The sequence below is a fragment of the Aethalodelphis obliquidens genome, unplaced genomic scaffold, assembly GCF_003676395.1.
Source record: "Aethalodelphis obliquidens isolate GAN/ISIS:26980383/991018 unplaced genomic scaffold, ASM367639v1 scaffold56, whole genome shotgun sequence".
NCBI classification, from domain to species: Eukaryota; Metazoa; Chordata; class Mammalia; order Artiodactyla; family Delphinidae; genus Aethalodelphis; species Aethalodelphis obliquidens.
In genome coordinates, this window is record NW_020838000.1 from 9,302,450 (window position 1) to 9,328,759 (window position 26,310).

At 42.5% G+C, this 26,310-nt stretch overlaps 1 protein-coding gene across 2 annotated transcripts in view; it reads right to left on the bottom strand.

The window, feature by feature from the left end:
• PLCL2 (phospholipase C like 2) overlaps positions 1–26,310 on the bottom strand; it is a 191,448-nt gene that overhangs the window by 121,591 nt on the left and 43,547 nt on the right. Inside the window, exon 1 of one of the 2 annotated variants that reach the window (XM_027086551.1) lies at positions 17,453–17,605. The exons of the other annotated variant lie outside the window; for it this stretch is intronic. The gene's annotated coding sequence lies outside the window, so the exon portion shown is untranslated. Of the gene's footprint in view, positions 1–17,452; positions 17,606–26,310 lie in introns of those variants that run through there. 2 annotated transcript variants of the gene reach the window in all.

The following is a 26,310-nucleotide window of genomic DNA, read 5'->3' on the forward strand; positions in this document are numbered from 1 at the left end:
ACACACACACACACACACACACACACACACACACACACACACACACACAATGGAATATTACTCAGCCATAAAAAAGTATGAAATAATGCCATTTGCAGCAACATGGATGGACCTAGAGATTATCATACTAAGTGAAGTAAGCCAGACAGAGAAAGACAAATATCATACGATATCCACTTATATGTGGAATCTAAAAAAAAAAATACAAATGAACTTATGTACAAAACAGAAGCATACCCACAGACATAGAAAACAAATTTACGGTTACCAAAGGGGAAAGGTGGGAGGGATAAATTAGGAGTTTGGAATTAACAGATATACACAACAGATATATAAAACAGATAAACAACAAGGATTACTGTATAGCACAGGGAACTATATTCAATATTGTGTAATAAACGATAATAAAAAAGAATCTGAAAAAAGGATATATATATATATATATATACATATATATATCACATATATATGAATCACTTTGCTGTACACCAGAAACTAACACAACATTGTAAATCAACTATATTTCAATTAAAAAAAAATCAAGTGGCCTAAGTTTTCAATTCAAAAAAACTAGAAAAAAGAGAAACAAAACATATAGAAAAGAGCAGTTAATAAAGATATAAGGAGAGAGATGAATGAGAAATCAAAATTAAAAGAAAATAAACAAAAATTGTAGAGTTGATCAATAAAACCAAAATCTGCTAATTTTCAAGGACAAATGAAACAAATCTGTGGCAAAATGAATTTTAAAAAGACAAAGAATAGAACTATTATTTTTAAAATTCAGAAAAATGTAATCAATTTAATATGAATAAATTAAACAAAATAGCCAATTTCCCAGGAAAATATAATTATTATAATTAGCTCAAGAAGAAGAAAACCACTGAGATCCACATTCTAGAAAAAACTGAAAATGTAGTCAAAGACCTAGACTTTTAAAAGGCACCAGGCTCAGGTCATTTTAGGTGAATTATACCAAATTTTCAAAGAATAGGTAAATGTTATGTTCTATAAACTATTCAGGAACTTAGGAAAAAAATAGAAAGCCACTCAGCTTATTTTATGAGTTGAGCACAAGCCTTCTTGAATTCAGGACTCCTGACATTTTGGACAGGACCATTAACTGGGGGGAGAAGGAGGGGCTGCCCTGAGTATTGCATGGGTTAGCATGACCCTGATATTCAAGCCAGACAATAACAAATCAAAAAAAAAAAAAAAAAACCCCACAGATCTTTCACACTTATGAACAAAGAGTCAAAAGGCCTAAATAAAATAGTGGCTAATCAATTTATCAAGAACAGGCAGAATTTATTCCAGAAATACAATGGTGGTTTCATAAGAGAAAATAATATGAAGATAATTACTGTATTAACAAAATAAAAGAGAAAAATCATATGATTGTGTTAATTAATGCAGAGAAAAGATTTGATAAAATGCAACACACATTCATGGTTAAGACTCTTAACAAACCAGAAATAGAAATTTTCCTTTACCTAAAAAAAGGAATCTATGAAAAACCAATGGGAAACTTTTTATTTAATGATGAAATGCTGGAAGCATCCCAATTGAAGAATAAGACTGTACAGCCAAAGCAGTATCTCAAGAAAAAGAATAATATAAGATATACACACTAGTAAACAAGACACAAAACAGTCATTATTTGCAGATTTTTTAATTGTCTACATGAAGAGCGAAGATAGAATTAGAAATGAAAAGGGAGAAGTAACAACTGACACTGCAGAAATACAAAAGATCATGAGAGATTATTACATGCAACTCTATGCCAATAAAATGGACAACCTGGAAGAAATGGACAAATTCTTAGAAAGGCACAACCTGCCAAGACTGAATCAGGCAGAAATAGAAAATACGAACAGACCAATAACAAGCACTGAAATTGAAACTGTGATTAAAAATCTTCCAACAAACAAAAGCCCAGGACCAGATGGCTTCACAGGCGAATTATATCAAACATTTAGAGAAGATCTAACACCTATCCTTAGCAAACTCTTCCAAAATACAGCAGAGGGAGGAACACTCCCAAATTCATTCTACAAGGTCACCATCACCCTTATACCAAAACCAGACAAGGATGTCACAAAGAAAGAAAACTACAGGCCAATATCACTGATGAACATAGATGCAAAAATCCTCAACAAAATACTAGCAAACAGAATCCAACAGCACATTAAATGGAACATACACCATGATCAAGTGGGGTTTATTCCAGGAATGCAAGGACTCTTCAATATACACAAATCAATCAACGTGATACACCATATTAACAAATTGAAGAAGAAAAATATTATGATCATCTCAATAGATGCAGAAAAAGCTTTTGACAAAACTCAACCCATTTATGATAAAAACCCTGCAGAAAGTAGGCACAGAGGGAACTTTCCTCAACATAATAAAGGCCATATATGACAAACCCACAGCCAACATTGTCCTCAATAGTGAAAAACTGAAAGCATTTCCACTAAGATCAGGAACAAGACAAGGTTGCCCACTCTCACCACTCTTATTCAACATAGTTTTGGAAGTTTTAGCCACAGCAATCAGAGAAGAAAAGGATATAAAAGGAATCCAAATCGGAAAAGAAGAAGTAAAGCTGTCACTGTTTGCAGATGACATGATACTATACTTAGAGAATCCTAAAGATGCTACCAGAAAACTACTAGAGCTAATCAATGAATTTGGTAAAGTAGCAGGATACAAAATTAATGCACAGAAATCTCTGGCATTCCTATACACTAATGATGAAAAATCTGAAAGTGAAATGAAGAAAACACTCCCATTTACCATTGCAACAAAAAGAATAAAATATCTAGGAATAAACCTACATAAGGAGACAAAAGACCTGTATGCAGAAAATTATAAGACACTGATGAAAGAAATTAAAGGTGATACAAATAGATGGAGAGATATACCATGTTCTTGGATTGGAAGAATCAACATCGTGAAAATGACTATACTACCCAAAGCAATCTACAGATTCAATGCAATCCCTATCAAACTACCACTGGCATTTTTCACAGAACTAGAACAAAAAATTTCACAATTTGTATGGAAACATAAAAGACCCCGAATAGCCAAAGCAATCTTGAGAACGAAAAATGGAGCTGGAGGAATCAGGCTCCCTGACTTCAGACTATACTACAAAGCTACAGTAATCAAGACAGTATGGTACTGGCACAAAAACAGAAAGATAGATCAATACAACAGGATAGAAAGCCCAGAGATAAACCCATGCACATATGGTCACATTACCTTTGATAAAGGAGGCAGGAATGTACAGTGGAGAAAGGACAGCCTCTTCAATAAGTGGTGCTGGGAGAACTGGACAGGTACATGTAAAAGTATGAGATTAGATCACTCCCTAACACCATACACAAAAATAAGCTCAAAATGGATTAAAGTCTTAAATGTAAGGCCAGAAACTATCAAATTCTTAGAGGAAAATATAGGTAGAACACTCCATGACATAAATCACAGCAAGATCCTTTTTGACGCACATCCTAGAGAAATGGAAATAAAAACAAAAATAAACAAATGAGACCTAATGAAACTTAAGAGCTTTTGCACAGCAAAGGAAACCATAAACAAGACCAAAAGACAACCCTCAGAATGGGAGAAAATATTTGCAAATGAAGCAACTGACAAAGGATTAATTTCCAAAATTTACAAGCAGCTCATGCAGCTCAACATCAAATAAACAAACAACCCAATCCAAAAATGGGCAGAAGATCTAAATAGACATTTCTCCAAAGAAGATATACAGATTGCCAACAAACACATAAAAGGATGCTCAACATCACTAATCATTAGAGAAATGCAAATCAAAACCACAATGAGGTACCACCTCACACCAGTCAGAATGGCCATCATCAAAAAATCTACAAAAAATAAATGCTGGAGAGGGTGTGGAGAACAGGGAACCCTCCTGCACTGTTGGTGGGAATGTAAACTGATACAGCCACTATGGAGAACAGTATGGAGGTTCCTTAAAAAACTAAAAATAGAACTACCATATGACCCAGCAATCCCACTACTGGGCATATACCTTGAGAAAACCATAATTCAAAAAGAGTCATGTACCACAATGTTCGTTGCAGCTCTATTTACAATAGCCCGGAGATGGAAACAACCTAAGTGCCCATCATCGGGTGAATGGATAAAGAAGATATGGCACATATATACAATGGAATATTACTCAGCCATAAAAAGAAACGAAATTGAGCTATTTGTAATGAGGTGGATAGACCTAGAGTCTGTCATACAGAGTGAAGTAAGTCAGAAAGAGAGAGACAAATACCATATGCTAACACATATATATGGGATTTAAGAAAAAAAAATGTCATGAAGAATCTAGGGGTAAAACAGGAATAAAGACACAGACCTACTAGAGAATGGACTTGAGGATATGGGGAGGGGGAAGAGTAAGCTGTGACAAAGCAAGAGAGAGGCATGGACATATATACACTACCAAATGTAAGGTAGATAGCTACTGGGAAGCAGCCGCATAGCACAGGGAGATCAGCTCGTGCTTTGTGACCACCTGGAGGGGTGGGCTAGGGAGGGTGGGAGGGAGGGAGACGCAGAGGGAAGAGATATGGGAACGTATGTATATATATATAACTGATTCATTTTGTTGTAAAGCAGAAACTAACACATCATTGTAAAGCAATTATACTCCAATAAAGATGTTAAAAAAAAAAAATACTTTACTGAAGGACATAAAGTAATTAAAGCAGAGACATAGCTTGTCCCTGGGTGGGAAGGCTCAATATTATAAAGACTTCATTTTTTACCCCAAATTATTTATAAATTTTATGAAATCCTTAATAAAATACTAAATAGAATTTGCAAGGAATTTGACATGCTGATATAGAAAATTGAAGCAAATGAATAAACATACAAGAAAGTTGAGGCAATCTTAGAAAGAAAGAACACTACTCTTGCACTACCAGATATCAAAAAAAACATTGTGAAGACACAGTAATTAAAACAGCACAATACTGGTGCAGGAATAGATGACCAGATTCACAGAACAGAACACAGACTCCAGAGGCAATCCATTGAATACAAGGGAATTCAAAATATAATCAAAGTGGCATTCCAAATCATGGGAAGAGGACTAACTACTCAACAAACAGTGCTGAAATAATTTGCAAAAAGCACAAAATAAAAAATAATAAAGTCTCTTCTTCACACAAGTGACACACACATAGATTCCAGAGTAATTAAAGACCTAATAAACCTAAAATAACATATTAGTAGGATCAACTACATAATCTGGGGGGCCCAGTACAAAACGAAATGCAAAGCTTTCAAGATGGCAACAGCTGAGATTCAAACAAAGTGATTTACCCCTCTGGACATTTCATATAACTGGAACCATAAATGTATGGCCTTTTGTAGCTGGCTTCTTTCACTCAATGTGTAACGTTTTCAAGGTTCATCCATGTGTGGCATATATCAGTACTTCATTTTTCTTTTATTGTTAAACAATATTCTATGGTACGGATGCACCACATTTTATTTATCCATTCACCAATTAATGAATATTTGGGTTGTTTCCACTTTTTGAGTATGATTAATAATGCTGCTATGAACATCCTTGTATAAGTCAAAATGCGTTTTTAAAAAAACTGAACAATTCTATGTAAACGTGTGTTGGATGATTTAGAAAGTAGGATACTTAAAGTACATGTTTTTCTTTATTCAATCAAACGAGTAATCCTTAACGAAGCAAATGAGCCGTTTTATAAAAATAATGAACAGGAAACAATCATTGGTATCCTACTAACCATAACTAACTTCCAAATTAACCTTCTCTTAGATGCTAAATATTAAGACATGGGTTTTTGTAACTGGAGAAATACCCTTGACCAGCAATTAACTTACTGATGAGAATTTTCTGAAGAGAAAGGAATGAAAGGGCACTCTGGACAGTGGCAGGGGTCGGGGGTAGGGGGTTGTTTAAATCTTTCCAGTCACTGGAGTAACTGAACATTTTGGTGGCAAACATACTTTGCACTATGATTTGGAGTGAATTTTTACAATTATTTGGAATAATAAAATAATTGGAGACGAAACTATGGAAAAGCAGAGGATACTCTGTTTTTAAAGCACTTCCTCCCCGTGGATGCAATGAATTGCCCTTCAAAAGTGCAAAGGTACCAGACAGGTGAGATGGGGCCACCCAAAGGCTTTGCAGATGGCCCCTGCCTTCTGCCTGTCTCAGTATAAACTGTTATTCCTTCAGCCCCATTTACTGTGTGAGCTTCCAGGGACAAAGACACCAGCCCTCCTCCTAAGGAACTCGCACTATAAGTGCCCCAATCCCACCAAGGTGCGAATTTAAGGAAATCTTTATTTACTGCTCTTCTGGCAATTTTGTTTGAGCTCCCACAGACAATAATGATGATTGGTAAGAAAAAAATCTTTAATCTTACATTCATTCACTTATTCTTCTTATGTGGGAAAAAGAATATAAAAGAAAGGCTCTACCTGATTCTCATCTGATTAAAAGGCAGAGGAAAAAAAACTATTAATCCTTTTTTTAAGAGTTACAATGTAATAAGAAATTTGAAATCAAATTACTTATGACAGGACTTATAACCTGTTTTGACTCTTTGGTTAGCTGCATAGAGTACTATGGAATCAAAGGAAAAAAGCTACCCTGGGGCTTCCCTGGTGGCGCAGTGGTTGGGAGTCCGCCTGCCGACGCAGGGGACACGGGTGGGCCCCGGTCCGGGAAGATCCCACATGCCACGGAGCGGCTGGGCCCGTGAGCCATGGCCGCTGAGCCTGCGCGTCCGGAGCCTGTGCTCCGCAACGGGAGAGGCCGCAGCAGTGAGAGGCCTGTGTACCACAAAAAAAAAAAAAAAAAAGCTACCCTGGGCTCCACTTATAAACCAGGCAAGCAAAATGTGACACCCAAAGCTTCTGTGTAAGTCAGCTGTCTGCAGCTCCACATTCATTATCCCACAAAAACTACAATGTAAATATGCTTACAATGTCAGACCAACCCAGAAAAGCCTATTTAATCCACAATGTAGCTAAAATAATGTATACAGACCACATAAAAAGTGGGGAAATTACTCTGCAATCTAGGAATTAAACCAAGTGGAAAATAATTTAAACTCACTAAAAGATAAAATTTTAGCTTTTTCTCTGCTCCTCCTCAATCAAGTGCATGAGAAAAAGCGACCTTGCCTGAGCAGGACGAGGACCAGACACACCCTCCGCCGAGCTGCCCAAGGCCTCGGCACCCGGGAAGCTGCTGGACAGGACGGGGCTCTCTCCTCCCTGCTTCTCACCTCCCTCTACTTCACCCACCTCCCCTTCTCTTCTACCGAAACCCTGCTGATGTTCAGTCTTCAATCTCCATCTTTCTATCTCCACAGAGGCCCCTCCGTTGGAAAGGTCCTGACCTACAGGTGGATGCTACGAAGTGGCCAGATCACTGTGACTCATGGGCCACAGGACGGATTTGAGCTTTGATTCTGCATGAGCTGAGTTTAAGGAAAAAGAGTCATGTGATGTGACTTCACACCCTCTGGCTGCTGGAATAATCCAGGCTGGAGACGTGTGTGCGTGGACCAAGGTGATAGCAGGGGAAGGTGATAAGTAGTCAGATGGCGACATACTTTGAAGGGGGAGCTGATGGGATTTGCTAATGGACTGAATGGAAGGTTGGGGGCTTAGACAACAAAAATTCCTTTTCTCACAGTTCATGGAGCTGGAAGGCTGAGGCCAAGGTGCCAACAGACAGCTTCTTCCTTCTCAGGCGTCTCTCCTTGTCTTGTAGACACCATGTTCTCTCTCCCTCCGTCTTCACGTGGTCTCCCCTCTGTGAGTGTCTGTGTCCTAATCTCCTCTTCTTATAAGGACACCAGCCATGTTGGATTGGAGCCCAACCCAATGACCTCATTTAACCTTAACCAGCTCTTTACAGACCCTATCTCCAAATACAGTCACAGAGGCACTGGGGGGCTTAAGACTTCAACACATCTATTTTGGGTAGACACAGTTCCTCCCACAAGGGATGTGGTGTCAAGACGACTCCAAGGTTTTTGGCCTGACCAGGTGGAAAGGTAGAGAGTCACCTGAGCTCACCACTGAACGATGGGGTGGGCTTCTGATGCATGGAGAAGGGCATCAGCTTTGAAAATAGTAGAAATTAGTAGAAATCGTTATATAATAGTAAAAAGGTCAACTAACGTGAATCGGGTGCTTAGTACGTGTAAGACACCACGCTAAGCACTTTATGTTCATTACTTCACTAATCCTTACAACACTGTAATGTCAGGATTACCATCTCCATTTACAAATCAGGAAGCCAAGGCTTAACAAGGTTACACAATATGCCCAAAGTCATGCAGCTAGTAGAGCGAATTTAAGGGATTTGGATCCAAGCACTCTAACTGCAGCAGGCATGCCCTTAACCACTGTCTGCACCTCCTCTGCCATAGAGAGCCACCAGGGAAGGCAGGAAACCATAAATATCACCATCAATGTGATCAAAACTAACCATAAGTATGACACCCAAGAGCTCATCAAGTTCAACTCATACTCTAGAAGTAAGCATAGATTCAAACGGTGATGAAATCATTTGTCCAATTCAAGCTACCCAGAAGAGACTTTAATTAGAATATTCTTTATTTTACACTACTAAAAAAATGGAAACAACCTAAATGAGTTTGTTAGAAAATTATGGAATAACCTTACAATAAAACACCATGCAACCATGAAACAGTGGTGAGCTACACGGATTACGTGGATAGGTATCTGTGTTACATTTTTGTTGTTGTTGTTTTAAAGCAGGGAATAAAATTACATGTTAGAATAATCTTTTAAAAATATCATAAGTATACGCAAAAATCTAGCTGAACATACACTAAAAAGGAGAGATAGGAAGAAAGTGGATAATTTTCACTTTCTTTTTTAAACTTTTCTACTCTGCCTGATTTTCTTCTACAGTAAATACGCATTGTTTGTAAAATCAGAAAAACAATGCTATTGCCAATCTAGGAAGATTTTTTTCAAAGCGATTTCCTTTACACTTTGCTGCTCAAACTTCCCCCAAGCTTGGGGGCTCTCAGGACAGGCTGGCGTCTGAGCCTTCTGGGAGTCACTTCTCTCCCGTGGCTCTGACGGCACCCAAAGCAACCCTCAGAAGCGACTTGTCAATGGAAGTGTTTGACAGCTGGCACAGGGGATAACTGTACTCACAGTTTACAACTCATTTAGACCCAGAGAATCAACGTTTCCCAAATGAAGTGTCTGGCCTCAACAAGTGCAAGCATATGACTCGGCCGGTATTTTTTTAATAATATCAAATCTGTCAAGGTTGTCATTTACGTCAAAGTCATTTGAGGATTATAAAATAAAACACCAATAATGATGTTTAAGAGCAGGAGGCAGACAAGGGCGTGAAAGAGAGAGCAGGGGGAATGCTTAGGGGCAAGGCAACCCAAAAGTGGTCACAGCATCATGCTTAACACTCATTAATTCACGCTTGCTGGACACAGCACGTTCTTATTGAGTTCATCATTCTATGCACGCACCAGGCTATGCCCTACGAAGATAAAGGTAAAGAAGGTACAGCCCCTTAAGGACCACTGTCATTTTTAATCTGTGGCCTGTGACGCTATCACAAACCCCGTTCCCTTTATTAAGTGGAGGCGCCCCAATGACCCGGATAATAGCTGTCATCTGATAACATCGCTCTTTTACAAGATTTGTCGATTGTTGTTTCTTTTTTTTTTTCTTTTAGATTCCATATATGTGTGTGTTAGCATACGGTATTTATTTTTCTCTTTCTGACTACTTCACTCTGTATGACAGACTCGAGGTCCATCCACCTCACTACAAATAACTCAATTTCGTTTCTTTTTATGGCTGAGTAATATTCAATTGCTGTTTCTTTTATTCTTTGCTTCTGAGGATGTGGAGGGGAGGGATGGGATAAAATGAGGAAGACAAAGGCACAGGAAGAAGACAGGTGGTGAAAATATGAGAGGAAGCAATAAAAACGCTGAAAATGAACACTGAATTTGGAAGACAAGGTGCCTGAAAAAGAGGACAGAACAACCGAGCAGAGTGGAAAGATGGCGTGTGTTACAGAGCCATGTCCGGCCCTGCCAGGACGAGGAAGGCAGCCAAGGAACGCAGGGAGGGAAGCGTGGGGACACGGGCGGGGGGGCCTGGGAGGGAAGGATGCACCCCTCCTCCCCAGGGCGCGCTTCCTGGCTGACGGCAGGAAAATGTACAGGAAAGACTATGGAACCTTCCACCTGGCCACCCTTTCCTCCTCTGCTACCCTGGCTGCAGGGAAGCTCTTCTAGAGTCTCAGAGGGTAGGAGCCCTGCCTCTCTAAAGAGATAAAAGAGCTGCTTTTCCCCTGAATCATCACAGCGTCTGCTCACACGCATGTAGACAGGAGGCCGAGGCATCTCCCCTGCAGACTCTCACGTGAGGATTCCTACACAGGACTTGATGGTCCGTGGGACGAGGGGCCCAGAGTCAGTAGCTCATTTAGATTCGGAAAAGCAACTTTTCACACAACCATTTGTTTCATCCTAGGAATCCACGTGTTCCTCTATTCCCCTCACCTCTGCTCCTTTGAGAATCAGCAGATTCCATTTAACGAGCTTTTAATTTGACTACATACTTTGCTAAACATTAGGGCTAAAAAAGTTAAGATCAGGCCTTGCTCTTAAGGGATTTACAATTCACGGGGAAACACATAGGGAATTTCAGCAGCGCGTGACAAATCTGTTTTTCAAACTTTTTGTTGTGACCCTGAATAAAACCTACAGCTTATACAGCAATCCTTCGTATACTGACACACAAACGTGTGAAATAGCATTTCTATTCTAGTCCTTTCTGCTCTGTTTTATTTAATTTTTTTAAATGGGGTCACAATTATCGCCTGAGAAATAGGGTGCAGTGGGAGGACAGGGGAGGGGCCCTGAGCCCAGCCAGGATTCAGAGAAGGCCGCAGGGAGACGCAGTCTGGGCCGGGGATGGTCAAAGTGAGTTAAACCAAGAAAGGAGGACAGACATCCAGGCAGAGCAGATACCGTGAACCTGTGAGGCAAAGAAAGTGGACCTACTGGCCCCGGACATCAGCAGACAGGTATCGTGATGCAGGGAAGAACGGTGACCAGGGTGCTGAGTGCACAGGGGCCAGGAGAAGGGGGTCTTGAGTGTCACGGTGCAGGGCTGTTAGCTTGTGCTGTGGGAACAGGGCTTGGCTGAAGGGTTTTTAACAGGGAATAATCTGAGTTGCCTTTTCCAGAAATCACTCTGCCTGCGTGACAACTAAATTTAAGGAAGGCAAAAACGGAAGGAGAAAGAAATGAAGAAGCTCATGCAACAGTGGAATTGAGCAGTGATGGGGTTTTTCACACGCTCTGAGCGAAGGGGGTGCAGGGCATCCCAGTGACAATGTCAGCAGGCAACAGAGATAAACGGGGGGCGGGGCCCTGAGCACACGGGGAGGGGGGGCGGAGGGGGGGCCTGACAACCATGGGCTCGGACGGCAAAGCGGTGAGAAGACTGAGCACCGGGCAGCCGCCTCCGCTTAGCACTGGGAAAAGGCCAAGGAGGCCACGAAGGAGACCGAAAGCTGCAGGCAGGCCAGAGCAAACCTACAGAGGACAAACGTGGAGCCAGGGGCCTGCGGCACCGCAACAGCCGTGGGTCTGGTAGCAGCAGCTGCGACGGCAGCTCCCCCTCCCCAGCACTTCCTGTGGGCCTGCACACTGCATCACGTACATTACACACTGTATCACGCTGATCTTTATAACAAAAGGTATTGGCATCCCATTTTATAACGTAAGGCTCGAGAGGTTAAGTAACTTGTCTGATATCACTTGATTCGTCTGTAGCAGGGTCAGGATTCAAACCTCACGCTGAGGCCTATCTTAAAAGGACTGAACCTGATGGCATGGGCAACTTAGTCGCGGCCTCTGTGAAAGCAAACACGAGATGACACAGCCGTGGGGGAAACGGGAGGAGAGACGGTGAAAAAGAGAGAGCAGACGTCTGTTGCAATAAAAGTGACGAGGAGGGAAACCAAACACAGGATGCCGCCCCTGAAAAGGGGGCTGGTTTAGGGTGTGAGCAAGGTAGGCAGGTTCGCGGGCTGCAAGGACAGCCAGGCCGGAGAAGGAAGAGGAGGCAGAGGCCCGAGGGCCAACGGGGACGGGAGGTGGTGGCCCTGGCCGAGGGACACTCTCCCACCTGTGCCCCCTGAGGCCGGCGGTGGGAGGGGCGCCGCCTAGGTCCTCTGCACAGGAAAGTCATCCAGATGCTCCCTGTCTCCCTGTCATTTACTGAGTCCCCTCTCGTGCTCTACGGTTTCCCTCAGACTCCACTCATTTGGGGTTTTGAACGCCACTGTCTCAAATACGGAAGTTTCTGGTTGAACAGCATGAATCTTTTTCTTTAGAGGGAAGGCCTCAGGTATCGACCACCGCCTGCAGGCTTGGGCATCTCATCTGCTCCCCGTCTGCACAACAGGAACAGTTGCTCGGTTGGTTTCTTCTCCCTCTGTAACGTCTGGGAGCAAACATTTTCCTGAGGTTTTCTAAAATATGTCACTTTGCAGGGAAACAGATGGAGTGAAAATAATGAAAACATCGCCCCAATGTAAACTGTCCCCGATAGTCTGTGTAATGTAAATAGAATGACCCCCTGGACTTTTGTACATTCAGAGCCTCTGCAGTTCTACCATCATTTTTGTCCCACTGAGGCCTAATCCATCCTTATTGATTTTATTCTAGAAATAACTACCTTTTGATTGCTTCACCCAATTTTAACAATCCGTGGGCACTTATCTGATCGTTTTCTCATGTATTTATATGTTTATGGTTTGAATTGCTTACTGGTGTGTGCCCAGCACAACAGACACTCACAAATATCTGTGGGATGAGAGGATGCTCTCTTTGAACACGGCCCCCTGGAGACCACCTCTTTGGAGGCCATACAATACAACCATGGAATCCGGCAAAGCTAAGTACTAAATGCTGAGCTGCAGCCTGTGACCTGAGCCCCAATAAATTCAACCAACAGCTTTTCTAAAATAAGCATTTAAAAATAAAAATCCACAGGCTGAAGACTTACATTTGTTTCTAAATCAATAGATTAGAAACTCTGGGAGACTAAACACTAGTAGTTTGAATCTATCCAAACGCCAACAGCTATCAGACTATTGCCCTAAAAGAAGACATGACCAGAAAGACCGTGTGATTACCATTCACTCTAGGTGCTGTCTACAGAGAGAATTGTATTTCCACCATTTGCACAAGCACGTATGGGCCTTGGTTGCTTTGCAGGAAGCCGAAACATAAAGCATGGATTGACTGTGTTCCTGAAATGTCTATATTTAGACAGACACAGGGTCAGGTGATTCAAACAAACTATACAGCTAGCTGCTTACAAGTTTTTCAAATTGAATAAGTTAGAGACAGGGCTAATATCACCCCTCAAACGCTTGTACACATTGTCCTCACCTTTCTGGTTTCTTCAGCTCTAATCTTTAGAGTGACAGTGTTAGCTGTCTCTCTTTGTTTCATGCACAAGTATAAACGCAGTAAACTGAATGTAAATCGTCAACGTAGAAAACTCGTGCCTGGGGGAGGCATTAACAGAGGGAGAAGAGGTCCAGGGAGAAGGGGCCTAAAGGCAACTCCTGTTCCCCCCGTTTCCAGGCAGGCATCCAGCTATGACGGCTCCTGGTGTCAGTCTCATTAAATGCTTCTAAATGCTACCTTTGCACTATATGTGCAACAAAAAGTGGGTTCCTATTTCCTGGTTCCGTATAGAAATATACTCTGACACGGGCCAGTCATAATCTGCTGAGAAAAAAACTGTGAATATGCTCTCTTCCAAAGTGGATTGCCGTCTCTGAGGCTGTGGCTTTTCCCTCCTACAGGTCAGGCAACTCCTACTGTAGACAGAACACTAAGTCTGGACAGAGAGACACTGTGGATGGCTAGGTTTCCTGTATTTCCTTCCGAATGCTTTCTCGGTTTCTATAACGCCTCTTCCTCCCTCTATTAGCAATCATCATTGAAGTGATCATTGAAAGTTGACTATAATTCTGACTTCTAATTATTATTTTATCGTCCTTTAAAATGCATTAAAGGGCATTTTATACAGTGCAGAAATAGTTCATCTAGTTATCCAAAAGCTTTAAAAAATCATCAAAACTTTTTTAAAAAACAGAACCAAACATGATTAATTGCTTGTCCAGTATAAGCAAAGCAATGTTTTTGGCAAGAGATCTGTAACTCACTCCAATTAAGTAATTAATAAAAATACTTTTAGCAATGAGTTAATACATTGCATGATATAGGCAGTTATGCTTGAAAGTAGTACTAAAAATGATGTAAGCCAAGTGAATTTTAATGAGAAACATCAAATTGCACATCAATTGCCGCCTTTCAGACCAATTTTTCATACAGTAATTATTGCATTATTAAGAAAAACCCAATATAAAACCATAACCTGTCATCCAAACTTAATGCAGGTACAACACTCTCTTTTAGAGGCTGAGTCTGTGACATGGCTCTTTGCCTTTTGTTTGATCTGTACTGTCAATGTTAATTTAAAAAGGAAGCATCTTTAAAAATCAGCAACAGTGAGAGGAGGGAAACTGAACCATATGTGAGGAAAACACAGGCCACTAAATCCTGGCCGAGTGTATAACCTGCAGTCATTAAAACACGTAGTCAAGTGAGGGTTTTGTTACAGGCTTTGGCTGACTTTCCAGATTTTTCCCAGCAGGTGGGTGTTTCATCTGAGTAGGTCAGCCATCCACAAAAGGCCACAACCTGCAAATCCTGCACAGCCTAGAAGGGCAGGTGGATCTTTTAGGAAAGAAGCATCCTGATCTTTGGTTTATGCCATTAGCACAGCAAATAACTAAATTTAACAACCATAAGTGATTCACCTCAGAAGTACCATATGATTCCTGCCTTCTGCTGGAGTGATTGAGACCCACATCAGATCAGTCTCTCCAGAAAACAACCTCCCAGAGTCTCCAGCCAACCCTCAGGTCTCAGCTCACTGGTTTCACTTGCAATATGATAAACTCAGGCAGTGACTTTCAGTGCTGTGAAATGTAATTGTGTTTCCACTGAAGTTTACGTAAAGGTGCCTTCCAGGAGCCTGTTACTGCCCTGAAGGTGTTAACCATCTGACCTGAGAGTAGACCATGGAAAAGTCAAACCTAAATCCTGATCTGATCACTCTCACCTTCTCACACAGGGACTAGATGCCCCCAAGGGGACATCTCACACAGTCTGGGGTGACATTTTTTAATTGTCACGGCTGGGGAGGGGTGGGGGACTACTGTCATCTTGTGAGGAGAGACCAGGGATGTTGCTAAAAATCCTGTAATACAACGAACGGCCAGCCCCTCACAACAAAGAATGATCCAGCCCAAATTGTCAAGGATGCTGAGTCTGGAAACCCTGAACTGCGAAGATAAGATGAAGGGTTCCACCTTCACCTGGACGACACAGAAACCCGTGCCTAATAAACAAAACGACGTGTCCCACCCCTCGCTCTTCTCGCCGTCTCTGACACGCCAAGGGTAGGCAGTTACAGCCTTGCTCTGTGAAAAAACTATTGCTTAGCCTGCTGAAATAAATGTATTACAAACTCATATATCCATTTTCGTAGTTAACAGTCACAGCCTTAAAAGAAAAAAAAAAAGACTAAATGCCCCCCAAAATAATCTCCCCAGAGAGACAATCTTTTGTTCTTTTAGAAATGCAATTACAGTTACATTTTCCTTAAATTCATGTGAAATGATAAACACTTAACATAGTCTGTTTGCTTGCTTGCTTTTCTTTTTTTTTTTTTTTTTAACAGGTTGGCAGAAACACAGAGAATAGACAAACCACAGAGTTTATCAAACAGATACACATGGCACTCTGGGTGGCCTGAAAGCCACGGAACCCCACCTCAGGCTCTTACAAAGAGCACTGACTGAGAAGCCAGGCTTCACTGGGGAGCCAGGGGCACAGGCTGATGTGGACAACACAGCCTCAAGCCAAGCCCACATAAACAAACAGTCCTGTCACCAGACTCGTCCCGAAATTTCTACTAAACAGCCAGACCAGGACAGTGTTTTCTCTGAGGAAAAACCAATCAAGCTCCGGAATTTAAAAATAAAATAAATAAAAAATATTAGACGTCCATCAGGCCCCTAAATTATTTCTAAAAGTTCAGGAAACGTGTATCTTGCTGCCAAGATGATAAACGTCAGGGGCTGTGGCATTCTATTTCCTAAGACACCTGGAGTCCTGCTGAGGCTCTGCTTTAGTCACTGTGGGTCAGGACTCCACAATCTTTGGTCCCGTTCTGATTTCCTCTGCCGTAGGCAAGAGAAGGGGCTGTCTCGAATGTCCTGCGTGGAAAGGAACCTACGAACGTGTAAAGATTAGAGCCGCCGTCCCCCTGAAAAGTCACTTCGATGTTTAAATTAATGTTTCAAAGAGGAAGGAAATTTGAGCTTTCAGTGAAATACAGGCTGTAACCGCACAAACCATGAGCAATATTTTATGACCTGAACTTTCCCATACACTCCTGATTTCAAACATTCTTTCACCCGTGTATATAACGTCAAATGTCTTAGAAATGTAAATATCTCTACATCTCATCTCTGAGACTGCCCCCCACACACAAATTGCCTAAAAATTCTTTTAGGCTAGGTGTGTGTCCTGATTTTTTGGTTTCAGGAAAAAAGGTTTTTTTTTTTTACTTTTCTTTTTAACTATTAGGAACCAGAAAGGTAGATTGCTACAACACATCTTACACCAGAAAAGTCCTGATTAAAGATTTAAAGGTAAAAAATGAAAATAAATGTGAATATTTATACAAATTCCAACACTTATATAACCCAGGGTTGAGGAAGCGCTCTCTCAACACTAAACTAAAGACAGAAAGCACAGGAATTCCCTGGCAGTCCAGTGGTTAGGACTCCAGCTTTCACTGCCAGGGCCCAGATTCAATCCCCAGTCGGGGATTTAAGACTCTGCAAGCTGTGCAGTGCGGCCAAAAAAAAAAAAAAAAAAAAAAAAAAAAAAAGACAAAGTATGAACAAAACATTTTATCACATTTTAGAAAAATTTTCCATATCAACAAAACAATATAAACAAAAGCAAGAACAATAACAAACTAGTGGAATGCTACAACAAACTACGGAAATACTGCAACAAGTACAAAAGACAAGGTGTTAAGCAACTAAATATTTATAGAGCCCTTAGAAATCAGAAAGACAAGGATAGATGGCTGAAGAGGAAAATAAGCAAAGATTATTTTTTGCATAAGCAAATATGCAATTGGTGGAAAAATAAACGTGAAAAAACTTCAACCTCTCCAGTACTCACAGAAACACAAATTAAAACAAAGAAAAGATACGTACTTTCTGCCTAGTAAATGGGTGTCAGTTCAGAGCGATGCTAACATGCAGTGAGGCTGAGGCTATGGGGAGCCAGAGGCTTCCTCGTGGCTCATGGGCCTGTAAACAAGTGAAGTTTTTACAGAGGCAATTTTATTTTAAAATGCTGTTTCCTTTGACTCAGCCACTCTACTTCCAGGGTATATGCAAAAGAAACAACGTGAGACGTCCGTAAAGATGCATGTATTAAATGCAACGCTTACCATTTTAAGTGAACAACCGGGGCTGCACGCATCTGCCTCCACACCCGCTGACCCCACTGTCTAAAGGGGCCCCCACGCCTGCCTCTGCCCACCTGCACCCTCGTTACGTTGTTCAGGCCCCATCACCCTTCACTCAGGTGATCGCAACCGCTTTCTCAACAGCATCTGCCCCCTTTCCAGGTCGTTCTCCCTCCACCTGGCCATCAGAATGAGATATTAAAAACACAGACCGGGTAACTTCATACCCCTGGCAAAAGCCTTCCAGGGCCTTCCATAGCCTGAAGTCCAAACTCCTCAGCCCTTGCAGAGCTCTGCGGCTCTCCTGAGTGCTTGGTCACCGCGCCAGCCTCCTACCCCCACCCCCAGGACACGCCCTGAAGGTCGTGCAATGGGCCAAGCTGGTCTCCACGCACGCTGCTGTGCCCTCTCCTGAACACAGGTCCCCCCATCACTCCAGCCCTTGGCTGACCCGTCCTCCTCAGAGCATCCTCAGCGCGCAGGGCGGCGGGCACTTCCTCCGGGGACCCTCTCCCCCTTTGAGCAAGTGTTGCCCCTCAGTGCTCCTGCCTTGCAATTGTCCAGTCACAGCACTGACTGCGCTGGGTGGGAATTAGAGGTTTAATTGTGGGTTGCTTGGTTTGCAGGCAGCTCGGGTCACCTTTGTCACTGCTTGGCCCTCTCAGAGGACACAGATGCCTCTGCGTGCCCAGCAGCTCCCTCCCTCATTCACAGCCTGAGACCACGCGACCCTGGGCACAGGGGCTGGCTCTGCACATCCTACAGGCCACTTGTGTGGTTCTTGGGTCCTTATTAAAGGAGAAATCCTTTAAGCCCTATCAACTGGGATCTGTGTTGTTCTGGAAACAGAGATCCCACATAGTTCCCGCTCTTCTTTTTTCTAGGATAAGCTGTTCATCATCTCAAGAGAGCACATTATAACATGACAGCTTTCACAAACCAAGGAGAGAATTTTAAAAATAGTTCCTTCCTTCTAGCACCTTTGGTGATAATCAAAGAGGAAAAGCAACCTAATGTCCCTCACGAGTTAACTGATTAAATAAAGTATCCGTCAACACAGCGGAGGACGGTACCGCCACGAGAGTGAGAAAGTCTTTACATGCGCGTTCACTCGGAAACGTCGGGAAATAGTATAAAGTGGATAAAAGCAAAGCGATGAACCATAATGTAACAGTCTTCTACGTGTCTAAAAAGGGCAGGCACGTGCATGTGTGTGCCGGCTCAGGCACCGAATATCCCTGGGAGAACCGACCTGTGGGGAGGAAAACTGGGTGTCTGTCAGGGGCCAGGACGGGGAGACAGACTTCACTCTGTATAAATCTCTCACTGTTCAGCCTCGTTAGTCTACTATGCATTTCAATGACAGCTTACTCTGGATTTTTACTTAACTAAGCAGGTATGAATGTCTGACAAAAGTCTTTATATGAGAAGCACAAAGGCTAATTTTAACACCCCCTTTTCCCCCCAAAAAAACCCCTTACAACTCCCAGTGCCCTTGAACAAGGCTGCCAGGTGGCAGCAGTGGCACAGCTTCCTTGCCAGGTCATTTAGGGGCGTCTCACGAGCCGGCTAGTGCCTCGTTCCTCCGTCTGCTTCACCCCTCTTTCTCAGTGCTCACCCTAGACTGTCCTGAGGAGCAGACGCTGCAAGACACCCTGCTGTCTAACAACGGCAAAGGCACCCATCTCACCAGAGGCCTGTGACGCTAGGACGCTTTCCCCGCAGTTAAGTGGTGCTGAAATCAGCCTTGAAGGAAAAGCAACACTGTGCATTTGTCAGCCAAACAGCACACCCTACAAATTCTGCTTTTGGGGCCCATTTACTACAAAGAAAATGAATGGGTAAACTAAAGAAAACATGATGGAGAGACTAAAGAAAACAAGAAAAGGGAGAAAAAAAGAGTTTTTCCTTTTCCTTTCCCTTGGTACAGCCAACACGGCAGGACAACAGGGTAGGCTGATTTCCTCTTGATTAGTATCGGGTTACAGATCCGGTCTGTAACTAATAAGTTGTAGCTCATACCTCAGATATGTTTTTCCTACATCTTAAAGATGTGTGCAAGGGAGAAGTACGCTCTGGATCTCCTGTGTAAATCCCAGTGCCAACTGGGTACCATGCTCTCTCCATGTGACCAGCATATGGCTATGGAGAGAAGGCCCTTTCCCAATGGAGGACTGCAATGGAGAGAAAATTCAGCAGAAACTCCAAACAAAATAACGATAACCACGAAACATCTTACTTCTTGTCTTCATACCAATATGAAAATAAATACCTCTAAAGCAAAACTGCTAAATTTAATTACCAAGTTTTAAAAAAAGACTCCATTAATTCAATATTATCCAAACATGGGAGGGAAATAAGGGGTATTACGAAAATTCTTAAATGAGAAGGAAAAGTTCAGTCCAGTTGTCGTATGACACCATCAGTGGAAATGATATTCATTAGTTGTTGTTACCAAAAAGAGGATGTTACGAACCTGACATAAAGACAGATTTTGAAAATGTAGTCCTTGAGACATCACATATGCGTACAGCTGATACTACGTAAACTAACTAGTACGATGACTGTCAAAGCCAGGTCGAACAAATATATATAAATTCAAATCAAACTAAAAATTGAGTGAGAGCTTATTCTATGTCAGAACTTACTCTATGTCTCACCCCATAGAAGATGCTCTCATATCCAATGACTCACTGAATCCTTGACAGAACTTTGGGGGGTAGGTATTTTTTTTAATGTTTTAATTTTATTGGAGTATCGCTGACTTACGATGTTGTTAGTTTCAGGTGTACAGCAAAGTGATTCAGTTATACGCATACATGTATTCATTCTCTTTTAGATTCTTTTCTCATATAGGTTATCACAGAATATTGAGTAGAGTTCCCTGTGCTGTACAGTATGTCCTTGTTGGTTATCTATCCCATATATAGTAGTGTGTGTATGTTGAGCCCAAGCTCCTGATGTATCCCTCGCCTCCACGTTTCCCCTTTGGTAAACATAAACTTTGTTTTTGATATCTGTAAGTCTGTTTCTGTTTTGTAAATAAGTTCATGTGTATCTTTTTAAAATTAGATTCCACAGGTGACTGATATCACATGATACTTGTCTTTGTCTGACTTACTTTACTTAGTATGATAATCTCTAGGTCCATCCATGTTGCTGGCATTATTTCATTCTTTTTTATGACTGAGTAATAGTCCATTGTATTATATATATGTACCACATCTTCTTCATCCATTCCTTTGTTGATGGACATTTAGGTTGCTTCCATGTTTTGGCTCTTGTAAACAGCGCTGCAATGGACACTGAGGTGCATGTATCCTTTCGGATTATGGTTTTCTCCAGATATATATGCCCAGGAGTGGGATTGCTGAATCATACGGTAATTCTTTTTTTTTTATTTAAGATTTCTTTATTTTATTTTATTTATTTTTGGCTGTGTCGTGTCTTAATTGCGGCCCGCGGTCTTCTCTCTAGTTGTAACTTGCTGGTTTTCTCTCTCTAGCTGTGGTGCGCAGGCTCCAGAGTGCATGGACTCTGTAGTTGTGGCACGCGCGTTTCGGAGCACGTGGGCTCTGTAGTTTGTGGCACGCAGCCTCTCTAGTTGAGGTGTGCAAGCTCAGTAGTTGCAGCACATGGGCTTTGTTGCCCCGCGGCATGTGGGATCTTAGTTCCCTGACCAGGGATCAAACGCGCATCCCCTGCATTGGAAGGCAGATTCTTTACCACTGGACCACCAGGGAAGTCCCATGGATCATATGGTAGTTCTATTTTAAGTTTTTTAAGGAACCTCCATACTGTTCTCCATAGTGGTTGTACCAATTTACATTCCCACCAATGTCAGGTAGATATTATTATTCTCATTTTGCAGAGGAGAAAACTGAACCTAAAAGACACTGTAGCCTTGCCTGGGTCACTCAGGTACTAAGTGTCAACAACAGGACTGAACCTGGGCCCTCAAGTTCTGAGACCAACGACTTTCCTTTATAAATACTATTGGTGAGGTTTTCTTTTCTGTTCCTTACTGTCAACAATGTCAATGTTAATTAAAATGCCTTTTGACAGAACACTGATACCTCGACCAGGTTATTCTATTTGCCCATATAGAACGTCTGTATTTAAACTCTTTTTATAGCGATGGAACTTTTCTTTGGTTTTATCTAAGTAAGAGAAGCAAATAGGGAGAAAAGAGAGGAAAAAAAAGACTAAAAGATCAAACAAGAAATAATAAGCATCATTTAGGGGTTCCTTTTCTATTCCATATATCTTTTTCTAAATTCAAGTCAACTAAACTTAGCCACTAGTTTTTGTGCCGACGTGTGCCAGACACTGATCGAAGCACCGAAAGGGTCCCTACGCTCAAAAATCTCGTCATCTAGCAGAAGAGCCAGACCTGCAAATAAAAAAACGACTAAATAATTTCATGAGTATTAGAGTAAAAAAATTACATGGCAATCCAGAGGAAGAAGGGAATTAATGCATCTTCTGGGAAGGGGGGTGTGGCGGGAGGGTTCTGCTGAGGTGGGAGCATCTGGCAGAGGAATGGGAACCGGCCACGAAGAAGAGAATTCCAAGCAGAAGAAGAACGATATGGGTCCTACCCTACCACCTGCACTGATAGAGAAAAAAGTACAGGGAGACATCTCAGAGCATGGGGTGATCAAATGTACACAGGAGGTAAGCAAAAAAGGAGACAAACGTGGCTCCACGGTTTCTTGCTTGGGTCATAAAAAGAAAAAAAAAAGCCATTAGGAATGCCATAGGAACTATTGCAGGAGAAGTAGACATAAGGAGAAAATCATGAATAGTATCTGGGACATGGTGAACTCCAGATGCTGTAAGAGATTCCATGAGGCTTAAGAAAATAAACCACTCAAGTTTAGAGGAGTGATGGGGTTCACAGATCTGAGGACAGTCCCTCAGGAAGTTTACAGAAGTATCACTTGTTTACCATTCTTGGTTCAGTTTCTTAGAAATGAACAGAGGGCTGAAGAAGGTTGCATCAAAAGAAAAAACACTGACTTGTGGTGAAAGCCCTGGAGTTTCAGAAAACACTACACCACGGCTTTCTTATTTATAGCAGTTCTGATCAAAACAAAGAGAGATGATCAGCAAAGGTCCTATTCATATATTTGTGGGACTGTAGATCTATAGACAGAATAAATAACAATTAGGAGACTTTCAAACACAGCTGTTCCCAGTGCTGGATCTTCCCGCAGTGAGGGGAGGGCCGCTGCCTGCTCTCAGCCACAAGCACCAATGCCCGTGGAGAGCTCCCGCAGATTTGGGTGTTCTAGCTACTCGGGAAATCCTGCCTGTCTTCAAAATGAGAAAAACAAGAGTAGGAACCCATGAGGTTACTTCCTCAAGTTAAATGGAGAAATCATCAAAAGCATCCTCTAACCCACATTCCTTTTTAGACTAAAAGGCAATAAACTAAGGGTGTTCACCTCTGAAGAGCCTGTTCTAGGTTCTGGGAGAGAAGACACACCAGGCGCATTCTGGCTGGGAGAACGCAATCTGAACTAAGGGTCACGTGACTCTTCCGCATCCTTGGGCAAATGACCTCCTAGGATACATCTCCCTCTGTAAAGAGAGGCCTCCTAAAAGCTCACCTGGAGGGTCTGGGAGAAGCTTGGACAGACAGCCCAGGTCACCTGTAGGCACCACACAGACACTGGAACGCACAGCAGCCATCCCCTCGCTCCTTCTGGGCTCAAGCAGGAAGCAGCCCCCTTCCGCTCAAGAAGCCCCCATGTCAGGAGGGAGAGTGCATTCTCCTCCCTTTAAGTTTCGGGAGGACTGCGCTTCCCCACTCCCCAAGATTCGGGGATGGTGGGGATTCCTCCTGCTCAGGAGAGGAGACCCAGAAGGAGGAAGGGTCCGCGTTCCCTGGTCAGAAAAACACATCAACGGCCACCAGAGCAGGGGAAATGCTGGCAGTCGTATCTGTACAATGCGGAACCGGCAGGAAAGAGCCGATGGCTGCAGTTCAATAGGGTGAGATTTGAGAGGTTCTTTTCTAAAGCTAAGCAAGACTACAAAGTGAGTCTGCACCCGCGTGTCTGATGACTTTATCAAGCTGCTCCGTGTCCCGCCTTTCTTCTCAGGAGCCTTTTCTGGATTTGGAAATGTTATCTTTACGGTGCAGTACACCATGATTTTCAGGAACCTACACATCTCGTCCCAGATCGATCTAGATGCCCCGAAGTGAGGCCTGACAAAGGGCAGGTCTCCCCAGTCCCATTCCCATGCCCCTGGCTCTCCTAACCCTAACCCTCAGCATTTAAATGTGCTCAAGTCTCTCCACCCGTCCTCAAAAATCCAGCTCCCCAAACCATTCACCACTAACCTTGAGAAATTTTCTGAACTCCAGTCCCTATTTTTTCACCTCCTACTCACCCCTCAACCTGTCACTCGTTGAAATGGATGTTTACCAAGGCCACCCACAACCTCCACGATACTGGATGCAAGAGGAGTTTCTGGGTCCTGTCTTATCTGATAATCACAGCGATGGCATCACCGGTCCACTGAGCACTTCTTATACGCCACCTACGACCCTCCATACTGTGCGGACTTTATCTCATCTTCACTACAAGTCAATGAAGGACGTTCTACAAGCTGCCTGTCTCTGCGTTTTCTCCTCCCTCCTTTGGTCTCCATTTGGGGCTGCTCTTGGCTGGGGCCCCTTAAACACTGATATCCCCCAGGCTCTAACCTTGGTTCCTCATCCCTGGAGTGCTCTCATCCAGTTTCTGGCCTCAATTATTATACACGGAAATCACAACCTGTCCCTCTGGCCGGGCTACTGACTGGTCTCTCCAACTGGTCCACTGTCATCCTCACAGATGTCTCAGGGTTAATGTGTCCACAGGGACCTCAGCTCCTCCCCCCTACCTGCATTAGGTCCTTCCTGTGCTCTCCCGGCATCCTGCACAGCCTCCTTCCTCGCCCTGACCACCCCACACTGTAGTTGCCAGGTCTCTGCCTATCCTGAGTACTATCACTGTCCCCGGGGCCTAGCACTGGGCTACCGTGCAATAAGTGCTCACTCAGTGATTATGAAATTAATTAACACGGAGCCACAGAGCCTTTGGCCAGGCAGGTAACCTCCCTGGACCTCAGCGTCCTCACCTGGAAAATGACAGCAATGAATCAGGGGCACAGAAGAGCGTTAACGTTACATCCTGCAAGCTGCCCTTCCAAAAGGGTCCGTAGTCAAATAAGCTGAGACAGTCTGCATGTCCCCCTGTCGCCATTAGAAAGCACAGGGAGTGCTCTGACAATCTTTTGTTGTTGTTTCAATAAGGATCTCCCAAACTCATTTGACCACAGAATCTTCTTTTCCTGGAGTGTCTCAGATCCTCCGGAGTTAGCGGTGTACACGCTTTGGCAAATACCAGACCAGTGACTCTCAATGGGGAGCAATTTTGCCCCCAGAGGACTCTTGGCAAAGTCTGGAGACATTTTTAGTTGTCACAGAGGGGTGGGGGGGAGGGGGAGAGGTGCTCCTGACATCTAGTGGGTAGAGACCAGGGATGCTGTTCAACACCCTGCAATGCACAGGACACAAATAATTATCAGCCCCAAATGTTTATGGTGCCTGGGCTGAGAAACCCTGAGCTAGACTGATCTTTATTATCCGGGTCTCTTCCAGCTCTAAAGCTGCTGGTGCTACTGAGCCACAGAAACACACGAAGCTGCTTCACATGGAGATAATGGGACGTCCCACTTAGAACAGAGCCTGGGCAAAGATGCGTTCCTTTTAAACTGACAAATAGGGTTTGATCAAAATGTTCACCGACCATTCCTGGCCATTTTCATTTATGTCTTCAACTGTTTACTTCACGTGTGTATTTTCAATGTGTGCATTTTGTCAATATTTTATTTGCACTATACTAGTCGCATAGTATAGTGGGGCAACAACTGGAAAAATCACTTTGGTTACTTACTATAACAAGTAAAGCAAAATTAAAGAGAAATGTGACAGCTGACAACCTATTGTGCAATTAAATGTCTTGTAAACATTCTGTGAAGGATCTACCCTGTTCTGTCTTAAAGAATGACTTTAAAGTAGTGCAAAAAGGAATGATGACTTTAATATGCCGTTTTAGCTAAAAAAAAATTTCTTTGTGTCTAAATTTCATTTGCTTCAGGAAAGAAGGAAAAGAAAAAACAAATTGCTTTAATTTTACATACATCAAAGGATAAAATGAATAACTACCAAAGAGCAATTTCAAATGGATTTTTTTCAGCTGCCCCCCCATTCTTCCCTCACCTTAAAAAGTTTTTGAGTATAAATTATTTTGTTTGCTAGAATGAAAATCTGATCACGATAGTAAAGCAAGATTCATCCCCAAGTAGTTTCAGAGAGTATTTTTAAATATTATTTAATTTATTCTTCTAAAGAAAATCTTTGCAGTTAAATAATCATATAATAGTAATAATAAGTTTTACAATGGTTAACATTTATTGAGCACTTGGGAATTGCCAGGCAAGTGCTTTTCACACATGATCTCATTCTCATACTTACAGGAACACCTAGAAATAGATACTATTATCAACCCCATTTTACAGAAGGGGGAAACTGAGGTTCAAGAA